At 45.7% G+C, this 12067-nt stretch overlaps 1 protein-coding gene across 1 annotated transcript in view; it reads right to left on the bottom strand.

Moving 5' to 3' along the window:
• Positions 1-12067, bottom strand: part of adgra2 (adhesion G protein-coupled receptor A2) — a 60589-nt gene that overhangs the window by 32567 nt on the left and 15955 nt on the right. The gene's annotated exons all lie outside the window — the stretch shown is intronic.

Raw genomic sequence — 12067 nt, 5'->3', positions numbered from 1 at the left:
ATGTTTGAGAAACAATAGTATGTGACAATTTGATCCTGTTATGTGATTATGGAAGATCGTAAAGAGCAGAGGCAACCCTACCGGGAGTATGTCTTAAATTTGGGTCATCTGTCTTCAGTCTGCAATAAAAAGGCAGCTGATATATTGTGTATAAACAAGGTTTTATGTCAGAATATTTGAAAACGTTATTATATCATCCATGTAACCATCAGATACAGTTTACGACCAAATAAGAAGAACGATGTATGTGTGACAGTGTGAGTGTCATACGTATCAATTTGATGCGTTGTGTTGTTCATTTAGGTTAAATCAGTTACAGCACTGGAAGTCGGAGAGTGCCTCAAACCTGATGCATGACTTGTTGAATACCAAGATAAAGCGCCAACCAAGAAACTTCTGGAAATTTCCCTGCGGCGACGGGTTCTGGTCCACTCTCCGGCTTAACGTGAGAAGGACTCGCGTGCCGGTGGCCCGGCGTGACTCTGGCCCGGTTTTGAACCTGTGCCGGTCAGAGCCGAGGTCTCACGCTTCAGCTGGGCACACTACCACTGCTCTAACTCGACACAGACTTGCAGATGAAAGAGGGGAGAAGATCCGGAACTGACTGCATAATTCAACGCAGAGAGCAGAGGAGAAAGTCGGCCCTGGCAACGGGACAAGCCACGTATAATTCAATCCAGAAATCTTAGGTAGTGATAGTTGGCATTTACTAAGCCTATTATTCACCAGCATTGCTGATGGGAGGATAATGTACTGTACACAAAGCCTACTTTTAATTATTAAAATGAGTATATACTGTATACAGTATATGGGTTTAGCATACTATCAATACTTACATATTATCAATACTTCCATGAAGGAGGATCACTCTAAATGGAGAAAAAAAACAAATGTAGCATATTTTATGCATTAAGGAATATATGGATACAGTACATGTTCTATGAGTTTATAATGGACCTCATAGAGCTAGTGATGATGGTATGATGTTTTGCTTGCATCATCTTTGTGTCAGTGTTTCATGCATTTGTTTCCCAGTCGTATGGCTGACCCCACTCACCCCAGACCACGCGGTGCACATCCATCTCACCATCCTCCTATACAAAACCATTTCCAACATCTCAGAAAACCTAGGCAGGCACCAATCACAACCGCTTAATAGGAATGGGGCGGGTTTTATACGATGACAGACAGATGAGTGCGGTTAGCAGCGCAGTTGAACATAACCAATGGCTGTGCTGATGGTGTCAGTATTAAACAAAACAGATGCGTATCTTCTTTGAAATTAGTCAAATGAAAGTAGTCAACTGCAATTAAAACCTTTGTTAACAATAAAGATGTTTGCTGTACTTCCAAAAGGATGAATTTACTCATTTAAGTTTAATTTCCATGCTGGTTACGTCCCCTTGGAAAGAATAAGTGGACGAAGGGTCCCAGAACAATTTTCTTTTGGTGTAACTCAGTCTTCACAAACACTTTCATCCTCAAACTCTTCACATGATTGTCTTTGCCTTTAACTCTTTGGTGCTCCTCTCGTACACACACACACCACACATACACACACACACACACACACACACACACACACACACACACACACACACACACACACACACACACACACACTTCCTTCAGCTCCTCACAACTATCGGGGGCATCATGAGTCTGAAGAGTGGATCTGCAGCCCTTTTTGAACGTTGAGAGCAAAGTGTGTATGCTCTCCTGCGCTCACTAAGCGGAAACTGTCTCACATGTGGTGGCTGCTTTGTATATTTGTTGCTTAGTTCTATTCATGCAGATGTGAAGGAGGCTCTTTGCCTTCCTCTGTGTTTTGTTTCTTGTTTCCATACGTTTTCCGTGGTATTTCCCCCTTGGCCAGATGTCCAAATCTCTTCTACCTCACTTGTGGCTAACTTTGGACAAAATCACCAGCCAAATGAACACATCCTCATGTGAAGTGTAAATGTTTGGGAAGGAAACTGAGAAGAAAGCAAGAAGGAGCACAAAGAAAGAAAGAGAGAGAGAGAGAGAGAGAGAGAGACAGAGAGACAGGAGGGAGTGAGCATAATGTTCTGCTTGTTGCTGTGGTCTTGTGTGCGCCTGCTGTTTCTCCATTAGGTGAGGAGACAGTGGCATGCTGCTCTGTGCCACTTGGCCTGGCTTCCATTACGCTTAAGCACTGTCTCCTCATAGCAGCTCCCCTATAGGTCCCCTTCACTCACTCACTCGCTGCAGCTCAGAGCACAGCTAAAAGCTGCTATTTTCATCTCCCCTCTCAACCATTTACACAACAACAAACATCTCTTCAAGAGACCAGACATCAGCCATTTTAGAACCCCTGTCTGAAAATATAAGGAAATACAGGACTATTCAGATAGAGGGTGTATTATCACCTGAACACATGTGCTATGCCTTATTTTTGACTCCAGATATACCTGGGCCTGGCTTGGTTATATTGTTCCTCAGAGGTATCACAGAGCAGCACATACAAATATTGTGTGTATGTGTGTGTGTGTATGAGAGAGAGAGAGAGAGAGAGAGAGAGAGAGAGAGAGAGAGAGACAGAGAGAGACAGAGCTGAGAAGCCTTTCTATAAACAGCTCCAAAATAGGCAAGGCTCCCATCAGGCCAAACAGGAAACCCAGCCAATTAGCTGTTTATACAGGCCCTGGCTGCAAGGGGTCAAAGGGCACGAGGCCAGCGCTTCCTGAACAGCCAACCAACAGAAGGGGCGACTGTGCACACGAGCAGGTGGACCAAAGAAAGACAGGAAGATGGAGTGAGGGAGTCCTGCAAGGAAGAGAGGGAAAGAGAAAAAGAGTGAGAGAAAAAGCGATAAGAAAAGTGAGAGAGACAGAGGCAGATGGAGTGGTAAATGATCAAGGCTTTTAGTCATTCGCGAGACGAGAGCCAACGGCCCTGGTTTTCCCCGATCAATAAGGCTGGAGAGAGAGCTGCCAAGATGGGGGAGCAGTGGCGCGACATCAGAGGGAGAGACGCTCATTTCCCAGTCGATGAGTAGACGCCTTGTTTTAATAATTCGCAGCCAGGCCGCGGCCCTGACAGATACCTAATTGCATTAGTCTGCTCCCGATGGAAGAGCCCGCCTAAGACTGCTGCGAGGAGTGTGTGTGTGTATGTGTGTGTGTGTGTGTGGGGGGGGGGGGGGGGGGGGGGGGTTGAAAAGGGGGAAAGTGCTCTGGCTCAATCAAGAGGCCATCTGAAGTGCGTCAGGCTCACATTAACGTCCACGTCTGCCCATCCACGGGCTGTCTTTGGCCAGCCGGAGATCAGTGCCTAATCCACTTGAGTCTATCTCATCCCATCTCATCTCATCTCATCTCATCTCTTCTCTTCTCATCTCTTCTCCAGCACAGACCACCAGTGGCAGAAGCTTAGGTCCATCAGCCTGCCCGCAGTGAATGCATTTTAGGGAAGATCAAAACAGATGCAGAGCTGGTGGATAAAGAAGGTGCATGTTTGTGTGTGTGTGTGTGTGTGTGTGTGTGTGTGTGTGTGTGTGTGTGTATGTGCGTGTGTGTGTATGTGTGCGTGTGTGTGTGTGTATGTGTGCGTGTGGCAGGGGGGGCTTGATGCAGGCCCCTTTGCGCAGGTGCATGGGAGGATGTAGTCCATCACAGTGAGATGGCGAGATGGAGAGAGAGATGTGACCAAGGGCAGATGGGGTGACAAGAGGGAGGACAATAGGCGAGGCAGGATCCCGATAGAGACTTGTGCCCGTCAGCACTGTGTGCTTCCAGCATACTAACTGAAAAAGCACACTCACCAAAACCCATTTGGAAGCCATTTGGAGACAGACGGATTCAAAGGTGTCGTGTACAAAAAGCCAAATGTCTTCACCAGCTGGAACAGATTGTGATGGAAACCCTTTTTTAATTTGGTCATCATTTCGAAGCACGTGTCCCTCAGAAAGCCACATAAGCTCACTGCTGAAAAGCGGCTCTCTGCCCGAGTCTCGTCAAGCCCAAGTGACCCGACCTCACACACGAACTGGACGCCTGCTCGTGTCTCTGTCTCCGTCTCCGCGTCCGTCAACAGAGCCTGGCGCTGCCGTTGTTCTTCCGCGAGTGCGGCGACCTGTCACTCTCATTTCCTGTGGCGGTCGCCCGGGGAGCGCGCGTGTGTCTTTCGGAAAAGTTGCCACGGCAACCCACTGTGTTGGTGTGCCTCAGCGATGGCATACCCTACTCCACCCCCCACCCACACACACACGCACAGTCGCACACACACCCTGCCCCCCCCCCCCCCCTCCACCTCGACAGGCGGGTAGACGTGCGGGGAGGAGGAGGGAGGGGAGGGGGGGGGGGGGCGGTAATGCGGCGTGATGTGCGCTGGCAGACAAAGGCCTCTGTCCCGGCAGTAGCAGACCGCAGCCGCCCCTCCCTGGGTCGTGCCAGTCACTTTGTTGGTTTGCTCAATTTGCTTCCTCGGGAACCACAGGGCCCTTTGAAGGCGGCAGACATGAGGGCATGTCAGCGCGTCCCTAGGGCTGGATCCATTCTGCTCTGCTCGAGCCCGATCCCCCCCCCCACACACCCTGGTCTCCGCCTCCTCCTCGCTGCGGAGGGCCGGCCGCCATGATGCCACTGCGGCTTGGGGCCACACAGGAGGAGCGGCTGGGGAGAAGTGAGGGCAGAGGCTCAGGCGCTGTCATTCACGCACTGTCATTCACAGGCTGTCATTCACACGCTAATGTTCGTGTGATGCTGTTGTTGTCATTTTTGTTTTTACTTTGATGATGGTAGCTTTATGGGAGTTGAATGTGATCTGCTCATAGCTTGGCACGCCATTTCCCAGAGGTGTTGAAACACTTGAGTGAAAATGAGCGATGTGTGTCTGTGCTTGTGTTTTTTTCTGTGTTTAGAAATGTACACGTATGTGTCTGTGTGTGTGTGTGTGTGTGTGTGTGTGAGTAAGAGAGAGAGAGAGAGAGAGAGAGAGAGAGAGAGAGAGATTGTGTGTGTACTGTATGTGTTTGAGGGGTCAGGGATGCCACAGCTGCAGTGCATGTCTGCTCATCCTCTGCAGAGGCCCTAAATCCTGAGCCTGTGATCTAGAGTTACACTGCAGACAGCTGAGCAGCAGCCATGTTCAAATACAGCTGTGTGTGTGTGTGTGTGTGGGGTGGGAAATCGTCCTGAGTAACACCTCTCCTTTTCTTTCCCTTTCTCTCTCTGTCTCTCGTTCTTTTTGTCTCTTTTTCTCACATCCTCACACTCCTCTTCTCATCTCTTACTCATTGTCTGCCTGGCCACCCTCCTCCTCCTTCTCTCTCTGTCTTTCCCTTTCACGGCCAACACCCAGCCATAAAATCCTCCCATCCCCTGAAAAAGAAGGATATCCTGTCTTTTTCCAAAAATCACTCCGAATCTGGTCTTAATAAGCTTGTGGGTAATGTGTAGGGAGCCTGTGATTCACCCTGCCACGCTTTTCCCTCGGTTATGGCCGCGTCAAGACGTCGTGTGCAGGCCACCGCTGCCGGTGTTTGGGTTTGTAATGGAGGCCAGATGAACAGGTTGTCCACAATGTGTCATCTTCCCTCTAAAGTGAGTTGAGTCAATATGGTCTGATCTAGAACCCTCCTATGTTCTTTTTTTCATTAGAATTGAGACATTAGAACCTCACAAAGAGAGGGTTCTTTAGCATTCATCATCAGCAACTTCTGATGCAATACAAATAGTCAGGAGAACCACAGTCTGAGCCTCACATCTAACGAATCCAAGTTTGCAACTTGACTTTTTTTGGAGGAGGTTTTCTTTTCCTGAGAATGTACAGTGCATCTGCCAAGAGACCAGACTCTGGAGCGGTGTACTGTAAACATCAGTGCTGTTTTGAACAATTCTTAATAGGATCTCATTTGTTTTTTGTGGAGCGCTCACAATTGTTGCTCACAAACACGACACGTCAGCTGCCCCTTGTATAGACTTAGCTGTAAGCACCCAAAAGAACGCAGGCCGCAGTAAACTCTTGACCCCTGCTCTCTCCTATTCCCTCACTGCTAAAAATAACATCTAACCAAGTGTTATTAATCTTATATTAAGATCATAAAATTTAGTTGGTATTGTTTTTAGTATAAATAAAAACACTTAACTAGCGCTCTCTCATAAGATCATTTTGAATTTAATAAGCGTTTGACTTATTTTAAGGAGTCTTATCAAGACAAATTTGCTTAAGGCACTGGCGGCCAAATTTGCTTGTTTTTATGATGAGATGAAAAACTCTTAATAAATTAAGTCAAATGATTTTATAAAAAAAGTGCTAGGTAAGTAGCCTGGAGATTCCAGACCGTGGTAATCTAGAAAGATTAAGGGTCTGGCCACGAATAATGTAATGGCCCAACTCGAGGGGCGGCACCAAGCATGCATTTGAAAATCTCACTGCACGCAATTGGATAAGACTATACGACCAACGTTTACTGACTGATTCCGGACTTCGACGCAATTGGATAACACTACGACTGTCATCTGTTTAGCTCACCTTGTGCCCGCCTATATCAGATACACCAATGTGATTGGCTCCCCGTGATACAAGTGGTAAAAGTAACGTGCATCATTACTCATTGCCAGAGTGTCTCGCAGAGACAATTTAAATTGTGCTCCTGCGAGAACTCTGGATTTTCAGGGTACTAGGTAAGTGTCTTTATATTAAAAACATAATACCAACTACCAACATAATTACCAACTAATAAGCAGTTTTTGCAGTGCTGTCTCCCTCTCTACCTCACTCTGTCTATCTCTCTCCCTGTCTTTCTCTCTGTCTGTCTCACTCATAGCTGAGATGATTCACATGACAGTATAAATCCCAGTGAATAAGTCATTCTGAGGTAAGACTTTGGCAGCATGTTTAATGGCGCTTTAATATGTTTACTTAGCTTAGCAATGACATTTCAATACAGTCGGTTAATGTTGACCAGTCTGGGTGTACATTGGATGGGGGCACTCTCCACCGTCTCATCTCTGGCAAACATGGCTACCATCCAACGGGCTACCCTGTGGGTTGGTCGCCGGCGTTCTCCGTTTCGTCTCTCTCTCTCTCTCTCCCTGGCTCCGCCAAACTCCTCCACAACAGGCTGACCGCAGCCAGGACGACCCGTCTTAAGAGTGAGAGCTTTAAATTTAATAAGAGTGCCTGGCTGGGCTAAGCTTGCTAGTGCTCATTAGCTCTCCATGCTAGCTCCCACGATCCCTCAGGGAGTGGGGGTTGGAGAGAGTCAGTAAGACCTCTGTAAGGCCAACAGCAGAAACTATCATAACAACAATCCGACACACCACAGTGACCTATGAGGTGATTCATGAGGGGTTCCATACACACACACACACACACACACACACACACACACACACACACACACACACACACACACACACACACACACACAGGGGGTAGAGGTCACATGCTAGTTATATGACAAAACTAAGCAGACTAACCTGAGGAAATGAGTTTGGGTTGTGTGCAAAGCCCCCCACCAAACAACCACACACACACACACACACACACACACACACATAAACACACCCTACTCGATTGGCAAGCACCCCAGAACAAATAAACCAGGGCTAATGCAGAATCATGGTAATAATGGGAGTAAAAACAGGAGAGCGAGCCATCGAACAAACATCATTTAGCTCAAGGAGGGGGGCAATCGCTCAAGTCGGGGATCACGGAGAGACAAGCAGCAATCCCCCCTCAGATATTGAGCATTCGCGCAGATATTTCAGGGCTTTGGGAGGAAAGTTAGATCCTTAAGTGGGAGTTTGTGTACTCGGTCTGCCCAGGCATGGGGCCAACGGGGAGGCCAACGAACCCTGTTTGGGAGTAGTGGTCTCAAGTCATGATTACAGTATGCATTAGCATGACCATACATATTGATAAAATGTGGCGTTGCTAAACTTAGTGCTTTGTATTCCTGTGCTGTCCAACTGATGTCTGAACTTTCTTTGTGAAGCAACAGACCCAAGAAACATACCATAATTAGTTAAGCATAGTTTACCGAGTGGAGTGCACAAAGTAAGCATTTCATTGTACAGATAAAGTATCTATCTATCTGTAGCTCAGTCTTGATACAGTACAGTACATGGTTGATTATGTGATCAAAATATTTTAAAAAATGTGACAATGGTATGATCGAAATGCATGAATGACTAGTTATTCGAGTCAAAAATAGCAGTGTGACTCAATTAAGCAAACTTTCTTCACTAGAATAAAGGGGGTGGTGTTGAAGCCTATTCGCAAATAGTTGAAATAGTTTGTCATCTCCTGGGATGTCTGGGATTTCAGGAACTAATATTAATACTCTGTGAAAAGTGGTCGATAGTGAATTATTTGTCCTGTCACTTCGCTGTGGTGCAGTTTATGTGAGCCTCTTGGCTTGGGCAACTGTTCTTTATTAAGTAGCCCCTCATCTCGACGGGGACCGCCAATCGGAGAGGGAGCGGGCAGGCCGACTGGACCTGCTTTATTAAAAGCTCCATTACCAAACTTGGCTGTTAACAGGACTTTTCAAGCTGCTTAGTCTTTCCAAGTGCCACGTTTAAAAGCTCAAACGGCAATTACGAAACAGTCTTATGTAGGCACTTTCCCACATCTCGTCTGACAGCCAGGCTGGGGCTGACGTGCACCAACTTCTGTTTGCAATGTGTGTGTCTGTGTCTGTGTGTGTGTGTGTGTGTGTGTGTGTGTGTGTGTGTGTGTGTGTGTGTGTGTGATAGAGAGAAAGAGTCAGTGACTGTGGTGGGCCTTCAGATCGGCTGGGGGAAGAGGGCATCTGTCTTCGATGTGACCCCGAGAGTGAGCGAGCGTGAACTAGAGATCGGTCTGAGTGTTTTGGGTCAGGCTGTGAAAGTGTGTGTCTGTGTATGTGTTAGACAGAGAGAGAGAGAGAGAGAGGGAAAGAGAGAGAGAAAGAGAAAGAGAGAGAGAGGGAAAATTGAGGGTGCAGAAAGGGCAGGAGTAAGAGCGAGCAGAAAAGAATGAGAGACTACATATGCTGCATGTCTATCTCGGTGTGTGTGTGTGTGTGTGTGTGTGTGTGTGTGTGTGTGTGTGTGTGTGTGTGTGTGTGTGTGTGTGTGTGTGTGTGAAAGTGGAGACCTTCAGACACATCTGTAGGCGAATGTAGGAGTAAGACACTGAGGAATTATCAGCGGGGGAAAGAGCTCCAATGGAAATATGTGCTGTGCTGCAAGGCTCCTACAGTTACTCATTTGCAAGACAACTATTCTCTCTCTTTCCTTCATTCTCTCAATCTCCCTCGACCCCAATCGCTCTTTCTTTATCTTCCCCTAACACAAGCACACAGATACACAAACACACACACACACGCAAACACACACACACACACACACATATCACATTCATCATGTCAGGCCTGCATTGCAGATGTTCCAAGAAAAACAGTGCACAGAGGAAGAGAGGCAGAGGGAGCATTTTAGAGCAGGCCTATTGTTGTGAGTTAGCTGTGCTTGACATGAGCAGACAAACACACACACACACACACACACACACACACACACACACAGTCTGAACGTGTACCAGAGATCAATTTCCAAAACCAAGCTCATGGACAACCTCCTGCCAACATGGTTTACATTTCCCCCCACATCATTCACACCCACCTGAACTCACAAGATAAAGACAATGAATTCCCATTACAGATAAATGCCTGGCCAAAGTGTGCACATGTCCAGGGCCCTAGCACTCCAGGGGGGCCTGGAAGACTTGTCAAATTGTACTTATTTAGCAACATGTGACATTAAACATATAGTATGATGACTATTCATAAGTAAGTATAATAAGTGATCAACTAGCCTTTGGGGAAGACTTCAGGCCAAAGTGACAGTAGGTTAGGCTAGGGTAGGCTACTGTAGGCTTTCAGCCTTTCCAAATAAATATGGGGAGTAATGGCCCGAGCATTTATATTATGAACACATGACATCTCTAGGAAGTTTAAATCTAATGTTATCGTGTCATCCATGTCTTGCAGCATGCCAGCATCGGAACTGGCAGATGTTTTTTGCGGGGTTGCGATGGCAATGTCATACAAGTTTACACTCTGGATGTAGCCTATTGAATAAACTAAAGATTTCATAACATCCTGGCTACTAGTCATGTCGAGATGTCATTTTAGCTAACATGGTTAGCGGTTTCTCGATTGAGCAGTTATAGTCCACACTTAAACTGAACCACCCACGAACATGAAATATACTTCTGTCTAAACTTTTGAGAGAGATAGAGGCACTAAATGAAATTTTGAGTGTAGCGCAGTAACGCATAATTTAAAGTGGCTTTACGCATAGAGCGGGCCCATTAGTGTTTGTTTATGCCTGGTATAGCTTACAATCTTACACAGACAAGGCTTACATGCTATGAATATGATACACGTTTTGGCTAGAGACTAAGATCAGGGTGAAGAAATCTATCTCCTGTTGCTGAATCAGCAGGTAAGACGGGACGTACAGTAGTGTCACTCACCTCGCCTGGACTCACTAACCCCCACAGCACAGGCTACAGCAGACAACCACCTATGGGCTGCTCAGAAAGTTGACTCCGTTGTAGTTTCTAGATGATAGCCTAGGCCAGTGGTGGCTAACCAGTCCAGCATGAAGAGCCAAAAAAAAATTCCACACAACTCAAAAGAGCCGCACAACAAAAAAAGATGCCCACACTAACAGCGACTTAGGCCTACAGTTTAAATAGATCTTCTCTTTTTCATTTTAAGTGAGACACTTGGCAGATGCTACAAATTATTGTTTTCAGGAATGAGTATAGCAAGCAACAAAGATATCTGACACACATCACAAATTTCCCCTCACTGAATGACTTATTAGCATGAGAAATGCTCCAGGGCAATTCCATGGAAAATTGACTTTTTGTCACATCCATACTGCTAGTGAAATGCCTTGGCATTTGTATGATGTGAATGATAACATTAATTTTTTGTGCATTTTTTCTCATGTACATTCTTCAGCCAAAAATAGCAAATGCTCAAATTTCATGTAATCATTCACATCATACCATACCATCACATTTTATTGGCGTTATGGATCTTACAAAAAATGTAATTTTCCATGGAATGGAAAAAAAAAACGAAAAACGATTCTGCTTCTCTGACTGTCGTCTATATTCATGGTTTTCATCAGGTCCCTTTCCACAGGTGTATACAATCATGCACCTTGATTATGAATGCAGACTGCATGGTGCTTGATAATACACCTGTGAAAAGGGACCTGATGAAGCCTACCATGAATAGCCTACCTTTACGTTTGTAGCCTACTTGCAAAGGTCAGTGCCTTTGGGAAATGTTCAGGTTTGAAGCTTTATGCATCAGTTAAGTCTGGCATACCAAGTAGGCTACCAAACTAACGTTTAGAACACGTTTTTTAACGGTGTTATTTTGGCTACGTTGACATATCAACCAGAAGGTTATGCTAGCCTACAATAAAGATTAATTCTCCTTTTGAATGTCCGTGTTCCTCTTTCTATTTACACTTAGCGTCAGTAGCATTACACCTGGCTAAAGAAACAAACGTGTCTGCTTCTTTTTGGGCTATATTCCTATTCATAACATGACGGTAAAATTATTTTAACTTAAACAGCCTAACAACTAACTATTGGCATTACTATCAACTTATGAAAAGTATTTTCATTTACCAGAAATATAGGCTATGCTATTTCAAAAAATAAAAAAACTAAGGATAAGTGAGAACATCAGTTGAGCACCGGCGAGCCGCACGAGAGGAGGCAAAGAGCCGCATGCGGCTCGCGAGCCACAGATTCGCCACCCCTGGCCTAGGCCTGCACACAAAATTCATTTCTGTCAATTAAACCTCGCTATGCTCTCTTATCAGTGCAAATTTATTTATTGGTATCCTCATTTATTGTGACGTCCAAGTCCCATGTTAGTGCTTGGTTCATGCATGCAGTGGTTTGGTTCAAGTAAGTTTCTGTCCAAAATTGTGTGTAAATCGTCCAATTAGCTGCCAGAATTCTAACAATGTCCTTATTCAGTTTTTCAAAATGGTAATCCATGAGAAAACAAATAGCACCAACC

Source organism: Alosa sapidissima, chromosome 8 (genome assembly GCF_018492685.1).
Source record: "Alosa sapidissima isolate fAloSap1 chromosome 8, fAloSap1.pri, whole genome shotgun sequence".
Taxonomy (NCBI): domain Eukaryota; kingdom Metazoa; phylum Chordata; class Actinopteri; order Clupeiformes; family Clupeidae; genus Alosa; species Alosa sapidissima.
This window is presented reverse-complemented; position numbering and strand designations above follow the sequence as displayed.